Source organism: Nymphaea colorata, chromosome 1 (genome assembly GCF_008831285.2).
Source record: "Nymphaea colorata isolate Beijing-Zhang1983 chromosome 1, ASM883128v2, whole genome shotgun sequence".
Classification (NCBI taxonomy): Eukaryota; Viridiplantae; Streptophyta; class Magnoliopsida; order Nymphaeales; family Nymphaeaceae; genus Nymphaea; species Nymphaea colorata.
In genome coordinates this window covers 12,680,150-12,689,174 of record NC_045138.2, presented here as the reverse complement: position 1 = coordinate 12,689,174, position 9,025 = coordinate 12,680,150, and positions in this window count along the sequence as shown.

The window sequence follows — 9,025 nt, the reverse complement described above, 5'->3', positions numbered from 1 at the left end:
AACTTGGAATCTAGTTCCACAACGCCCAGAGTATAATATTATTGATACTAAATGGATATACAAGATCAAACGAACTACTGATGGTTCCATTTCAAGGTATAAAGCACGTCTGGTCGCTCGAGGATTTTTACAAGAAGCTGGGGTAGACTATTTGGAGACTTTCAGTCCCACGGTTAAGCCCACTACAATTCGCGTCATACTCACTATTGCTGTCCAACATGCGTGGTCTCTTCGCCAGCTCGACTTTGATAATGCATTCCTAAATGGCGTTCTTAATGAAGACGTATACATTACCCAACCAGAAGGGTTTCAAGATCCACGCTTCCCGTCTCATGTTTGCAAACTCAACAAAGCGTTGTATGGATTAAAGCAGGCTCCTCGAGCATGGTATCAACGCCTAAGCACTTTTCTCAGCAACATTGGTTTTCAGGTATCCCAATCAGACGCGTCTCTATTTATTTTCCACCAAGGGTGTGAAAAGATATATATCTTAGTTTATGTTGATGATGTTATTATCACTGGATCATCCGATGCTCTCATAGATCAGACTCTCGCCAAACTTCGAGCATCTTTTTCAGTCAAAGACTTGGGAAATTTATCATATTTTCTTGGCATAGAGGTGACCAGGCAGCCCGATTGTTTGATTATTCGGCAAGGAGCCTACCTTAGCAATATATTACAGAAAGCTCACATGACCAATGCCAAGCCGGTCCAAACCCCTATGTCTACCGGCCATGTTTTAGGGTCTAGCGCTCCGTTCTCAGATCCTACTCTCTATCGGAGCGTGGTGGGAGCATTACAATATCTCACCCTCACACGTCCGGATGTGGCATTTGCAGTAAATCGAGCATGTCAATACATGCATCAACCCTTAGAATGCCACTGGAGGCTCATCAAGCGCATTCTCAGATATTTACAGGGCACAAGCCAGCTTGGACTACGCATTCAAAAATCAAATCATCTTCACTTAAGCGCATTTGCTGATGCCGATTGGGCTGGAAGTATTGAAGATAGGAAATCAACAGGAGGGTGTGTAACATTCTTGGGTAATAATCTTATTTCTTGGGCATCTAAGAAGCAACGAACTGTGGCTCGTTCAAGTACAGAAGCTGAATATAAATCTCTTGCATGTGCTGCTGCAGAACTCTTATGGCTGAAAGCTCTACTAATTGAGTTGGGCATATCATGCACTGGAACTCCAATACTGTGGTGCGACAATATAGGTGCATTATACTTAGCAGCAAACCCTGTTTTTCATGCTCGGACAAAGCACATTGAAGTTGATTTCCATTTTGTGCGAGATCATGTATCAAAGGGACATATCTCAATCAACTTTATTAGATCACCCGAGCAAGTAGCAGATGGATTGACCAAACCTCTTGGATATGCAAAATTCAAAGAATTTAGAGACAAGCTGAGCATTGTCCCTGCCACGCTCAGCTTGAGGGGGTGTGTAAAAGATCCTCCTCGTTGTCAAGGAGAAATCAGTGGAAATCAAATCCACTAACATTGGCAACGTAAAAGATCTTCCTTGAGGAATAGTGGAAATCAAATCCACTAAACTTAGCAAGGAGAAAATGTCATTGGAGGAGCAACCCAACTAAGGAAAGAAAAGTTTGAATTCAAACTTTTCTTTAACCCAACTAAGGAAAGAAAAGTTTGAATTCAAACTTTTCTTTCCCCTTCCTCTCAATCGTTATGGTGTATTTCCTTACAGGTTGTAATTATCTCATATTTCTTGAAGTGTTGTATTCTTTCCATACCTTGTAACGTGCTACACACTATATAAAGGAGAAGATATCCTTTGCATAACAACGCAAGAGAGTTAGCCATTCTTTGTGTCGTCCCTCTCTCTCTCACTGTTCATCTTTCTTTCACTCAAGAGGTTTCAAGTGGTTAGATAACTTAAGTATAGGCTCCTGCATAGTAGCTCTTCTGTCCTTGAAAATCATCCTGAGCATACTGAGTCTATCCAAGTATTGTTCTTCCCAATCAATTCAATGAGAGGAGCAATAAGTAGAGAATATCTCTCAATGAGTCACTGATAGTAGTTCACAAAGACAAGGAAGGACTGTAATTATAGAATTGTAGTTCACGTATTCCACTCCTAGATGACATTTTCCTTCTTAATGTCTATCTATGGCTAGCCATGTCCAACAACGTGGCTAAGCAATCTAATCTCTTGCTGGCTAATAGATATTTCTCATTTTCACAAAGAAATCATTTTCCTTGAATAGTAGGAATGCTACCTACAAGTTTTGATGCTAAGGAATCAAACAAGTTGTTTGTAGACATTAGCTTGCTTTATTTATGGCATATTGGTGCTCATTTTGACTCCTTTTCAGTTCTAAATGAGGCCCGATGACCTTTATCTATGGCATATTGGTGCTCATTTTGACTTATTTTGGCTTAAAGTAGCTTACATGGGCTTGGTAGGCCTTATTTTGCCAGAAATGATAGGTTTTCAGCTCTACTTTCTATCTCAGCGCAAATAGTTCAGTTCTAATTAAGTCACCTCAGATTAGTTCAATCAGGTTTCCAATGTGTCTAGATATCATTCTCCTAGTGTCACCCACTTCTTTTTTGATGTCCAAGCACAATTTCATCAGAATTCTGATATGGTAGCTTTGATCGAGTTGGAATATCTTCTTGGGTTGATTTAGCTCCCATCAGATCAGTTTCAGCTAAATCATCCATGGTGAAGTATAATTTCAAATTTATAGCTTCATTAACCTTATCCACTTCATTTATTTTGTCATTCCACTCCTATTTATGTTTGAAGTTCATTTCAGCTTGGTTTTTTACAGAATTTTCTGATTCTTCTTTTGATCACAGTTTGAAAGTCATTGATATAAGTTGCCTTAGCTCAATCTATTGAAACTCCACCTAAAACTAGTTGAATTTACCCATTTTCCATTTTAACCCCAATGCATCCAGTGATTTTAGAAAAATATGATTTTTTTAGCACATTAGATATCATTTTTGAATTCAATCTAAACAAGGCTAGGATCTAGGATGTGGTGCATGGCCTTGCAAAATAATAACCAAATCCTCATTAATTTAGGTAGGTTTTGTTTAATACAGTTCTCTGGACTCCAACAACCAAGATATCTTGAGTAGGGTCTGAAACCTTAGTTTTCTTAAACATGCATAAAATAACCTCAGTGGAGGCCTATGAAACCTTGATCTTCTCCAAACTACAAAAAATAGCATTTGTAAGTCCAATTTGTAAGTCCCATGAACCTCAGTTTCCAAGACATGATAAATTTGTGCTGATCATATTCTCATTAGAAGCTCACAAAGCATGCAAAATGACATGCAATGAGGGTATACCATTTGGCACAAGACCATCTTGTCGAGTTGAAGAAATATTTTTTAAATTGGCAAATAAAGGACAACAAATGTGAGAGTATACATTCATAATGAAGCAACATTACCTAGAAGAAATAAAGCATACCATGAAGTAGATGGCGCCGATGTTTACATATAATTTAAAGGGAGAGTCTATTCCTCCATGTCTGCATTTGTACCAATCTTTCCTTGTTTATAATTTCTATTTGTATATGCATGTTCACTTGTAAGAGAATACTTTCTTACCAATCCAGCAGTCATGTTTTGGGATGCCTTGCATTGGTTGTTCACCATGAAGATTCATGTATGCACTTTTAGGCACCTTGTAAGTAAAGTTGAGTTACTTTTCTTGTTTAATTTCTTTTTTGATGTACTGTCTTTCAAAGTGAATGAAACAATTCATTGCAAGTTCATTTTTCTTCTTTGTGTACTATGTTTTTTACTTACACATTGCTTTCAAGCGATTTATGCATTCACTTGCTCATTTAGGCTTGCGGTGGTGACCATCACATTACTTGGATCAAGGAATTGTTGGCCCATAGCATTAGCTACACTTGAAAAAAAATTATTGAAAAAAGGTTATGTAATTAATTTTGCAAACCAAGCCCGGGACGGTTGTTTGAACTCATATAGAGCCTTTTTGGAGTTTGCAAGCCTCATTGAATATTGAGAATCATTATTGTATAGAGGATGCATCATAAACACATTTTCTTTAAGCTCACCATGAAAACATTTTTGACATCAAGTTGCAAATAGCAATGTTAAGAATAAGTGGAATGGTTACTGGCTGAATTATATGGGTAAAGGTTTTGGAGAAAACAAGTCCTTCAGTTGAACATAACCAGAAAGTAACATGCCTAGCTTTGAGTTTTTAAAGTATGCCTTCATCATTGAGCTTTGTCTTAAAGGCCGATTTGGATTAAACAAGATTCATGTCTGGTTTATAAACCAGTCGAAACATTTTATGTCAAAACTTGCTTGTAAAGTGATCATCGTAGTCATTCATAATGTTCTTTTGGTATAACCCAATACTTCATTACGATCTTCACGAACAATTTCTTTTCTGTAAGACTGAAAGCATAATTTATTATACCATAACTTAGATGTAAAGGATATAGAAAATTGTATTAACAATACAATTGGTATATTATTGAATCTTGAAGGAAAAAACAAATTTCACTGTAATTCTCATTTGAAACTATAAGAATTGAATATAAGGTTATGATTATCTACAAAGTATAAAGAAAATAGTAAAGATTATTTCCTGAAGCATGTTTTAATGTAAAAAAAAGAAAAACCATATTATGCAAAGTCTCAAAGAATTTAAAAGTGACGGATGGTTATGATTCAAATATTCAAGATGAATATATTCAAAGGGTTATAAAGTCTAAGGGTTAAAGAATAATGATTGTCATATATTAATTTATCACTTCATTTCACTAGCTTTGTGAATGATTTTACTAAAAAAGATAAGTGCACTGTCAGTTGAGTTATCTATCTTCTTAAAATCATTATTTGTCAAAGTTGGAAAAGAATATGAATTAAACTACTTAGATGAGCAAAATAATATGACGTGTTGAAGAATATTTTTCCAACGACTTTTTTGGACATCATATTTTACTTATTCACTTGGTTAGTAAAACTTCAACCTTAATGGATGGAGAGGGGCGCTATGTTGGGTCTCTGACGGACAGAAACCAACCCGTTCATGTTGGTTGGCCAATTATAATTGCTCCATCCCCGAGAGTTTGGAGACGTTGTTGAGTTATACGTGTAAAATAAAATAAAATAAGATGGCCGCCGGTCCGAGAAGCGTCTCTCGAAGCATTGGATCATCAATTGTCAAGAATCTCGTGCAGACGTCCATCATCCAAAAAAATGCAAGGAGTTGACCAGTTGTATACAGTTCGATGCACGGTAACAAAGAATGTGATAGTAAGAACTCTCATGATATATATATATATATATATATATATATATATATATATATATATATATATATATATATATATATATATATAGAGAGAGAGAGAGAGAGAGAGAGATGGTTGTTGGGCTGTGTCCTTTCATGGTTGAATTATGAATCATATTTTAATTCATTTATGAGATAAGCCTGTACTTCGTTGACTATTATATAGATTTACTATCCCTAGACAAACACAAAGTTGTATCTAATTTTAGGAAGAAAATGTTGATGAATTTGTACGGGATTTTCATGTTAATGCCTATCCCTCTTAAGATGAAAAGGAAAAAAACACATATCGCGACAAGAATCTCATGCATCATTCTCAATAAAAAAACGTCAAGTGTTGTTGGGGAAGGACAATAGAGAAAGTTGGCCAAAGTCTTAACCGTAGGAAGACTTTGTAATAGGAACACTTTGTAAAGCAAATGTTTTATGAATGTACCATGAAGATTGGGACAAATTCATTCAACATTACAACTATTGTTACATAAAGCAAATGTTTTATGAATGTACCATGAAGATTGGGACAAATTCATTCAACATTACAACTATTGTTACATAAAGCAGCTTCAGTTTTCCAAACAAATTCATAAGACATTCACAAGGTACCGCTGCTGCTAAACTACCCTCTAGAAACACAACATTTGACAATGAGAAAACTAACATGTCAACTAAAAATTTAAAAAGGCAAAGTTCCCCATAAATGTCATTGTCGCTAAAAGGTTTCAATCTTAATTAAATGTGAATTTCTCAATTTCAGCTGCTGAATAACTGGCATCTACTTGATGACGTTGCAGAGTGGCCCTCCTTTTTCAAACTTAATCCCTCCATGATCGATTAATAATAATCGTATGTGGCCACCAGCTGCCAGCGTTAGATGATAGCCACTCCTTTTATAGTAGCCAACAGCCAAGGAAAGCAGGTGTAGTTCGTACATAAATAAGAGTACTCGCATTGGTTTATAAGTTATTTTTTGGACATTTCGTCTTATATGAATACATTATAAGAAAAACACTTCAAATCCATCAAGTCTGAATTGTTTTGGTTATAGCTATCACATTTTCACGGCTAACCAAGGAAAATAAATTGGCATTCAAATATTTCAATTCAAGTGTACTTATAATACAAGTATACGTGGAAAAAACTGGTGGATCAAAGAAAGATCCCAAACAAGCTCGTACATACATATTTAAGTGATAATTATTAGTCCAACCAGTACTCGTTTTGCATAATATAAGCTTGTAAAAATCATTGATACAACACACAGAAATTGATTCATGAATATACTAAGTCGAGGATCTTATGTGTGCTTTGGATTAATTTCTTGCATAAGCAACTAAACAAATCAATGGTAATGGCTTAGCTAATACCAACCCAAAATCATGGCTGCGAACATCAACGTTCATGTGTAAAGTGCTTCATGGATTCCCAAAGCATGAGTCTAGCGTGGCAATAAAATTAAATCTCCTCAGGTGATTAAAGAGGAAAGTAATTAATTTCACCATTTTTCTACATAATTATAAAAAACATAAGGGTGCATTTGTTTCACCATGGATCTGAGATCCACGGTGATATGAAATCGTCCACAGATTTAATGTCAAAACCTTCGCCTCCAATCCGACTTTAGATCCACGGTTTGTAACGTGTAACGTGGATTTAAGATCATGTTATTGAGAGCTTTAGTTTGTTTAAACTGATGATCTTCCAAAGCACACCTACCTCTTAATGCAGGCTGGAACGCCCAAAAATATTGAGACTTTTCCTGCTACTGCATGTATACTTGATCATCATCTGCCTTTACTATTAACATGAAAGCCCCCTTCAAGTTCTTTTCAAAAGGCAACCTCATTATTATATGCTTCCAAATTAAAGCGCTTGCGTGTGAAAATGACGTATTCGACAAAACAATAATTAAAATTTTAGAATCGATGAAAATAACTAAAGTTTTAGAACCAATGAAGTGTTCGTGACATGTGCCTTAAAAGAGAGATGTAAACATTATAAAATTCTGAAATCATAATTTCACTTCCAGAATAAAATCACAATTCTAAAATTTTGATTTAAAAATGAGCCTATAATTTAGGAGTCAAAATTTATTTGTCTGGTAACACAATACAATCCCATTTCATAAAAAATGAGAATTTCAATTTTAGAATTTCACAATTACAGCCTTATCAAAACACTCCTTTATGTTATAATGGTCAGTAGAATGGCTGGTGCAGTTTCTTTCCTCCATAGTAGCAATAGGTTTCTTCGCATGTAGTTTCGGATGAAGCTACTAATGAACAAGTTAGATCATCCCAACTCGTAACTACTAACCCCACCACCTACCAACCTTCTAACCAACATTTCATTGTGATTTTATTCTGCTTCTCTTTATATATATAGGATCAATTTATAGCTTTTTCCGTCCTTGGATGGAGAAATCATCAAGTGTCCCCCTATCTTGCAAATCACAGGGTATCATACCCGATGCGCCCCCACCCCCTCTTTTTTTTGTGTGTTTTGTTTTATTTTTTAACTTAAGTGGAGTGTTGAGGGTACCCCTAACCCTTAGGTAAAAAAACTGCCATAATAGGAGACACACACGCTCCCTCCCTCTCTCTCTCTCTCTCTCTCTCTCTCTCTCTCTATATATATATATATATATATATATATATATATATATATATATATATATATATATATATATATATATATATATATATATATATATATATATATATATGATTTGTGGTTTTATTCATTTAGGTTTGGATGGAGAAATCATCAAGTTTATCACCACATATTACAGAAACATAAAGAAAAGGTGGAAGCTGATCCTAAAACGATGAAAATGTCCATCATTTCTCTCTCACTTTCTTTTTTTTTTAATATATATATATATGATTTGTGGTATTATTCATTTAGGTTTGGATGAAGAAATCATTAAGTCTATCGCAGCATACTACAGAAACATGGAGAAAAGGTGGAAGCTGATGGTAAACGATGAAAATGCCCATCACCTTTCTCACACTCTTTGTTTTTTTTTTCCCTTTAACCGTCCATCGTGATAGACTGTTGGCTTTGATTAGAAACCTGTTGACTTCAAAAAGCCAATTACTATTCAAAATTTCTAATATATATATATATATATATATATATATATATATATATATATATATATATATATATATATATATATATATATATATATAAAAGAGTCTTACTGCCTTAAGCAGTACGTTTAACTCATTTTTAGCAAGTACTGTAGGACCCATCATCGTGCAACGAGATGGTTGCCACACTTTTTTGAATGCAATGGCTTCTCTCTCTCTCTCTCTCTCTCACACACACACACACACACATTCTCTCTCCTTTTTTGTTTTGTTTTGTATTTTTTTATACATCGTGGTTGTGACCTAAGTCTATAATTTTTATAATTAATGTCACAAGATAGGCAGCAACTAGCTAGGCTCGCCATACTGCATGCGACGGTGAAATGCAACCCACCTCTGGTTTTAAAACATTGACCTCATTGACTTTGTTTTTTAAAGGCAAATCATGAAATGCTTGAATATTGCAAATTAAACATGATATATAGGACCACTGCAACTGGACGCCAAACTACCGTTTGGTCATATGTCCTCTCAGATGCTTCCTAATCGCCACGTTTCGAAAGCTTAATTTTATTTGCGTCCCTCTTGGGTGGCCCTAGAACCATGTTTA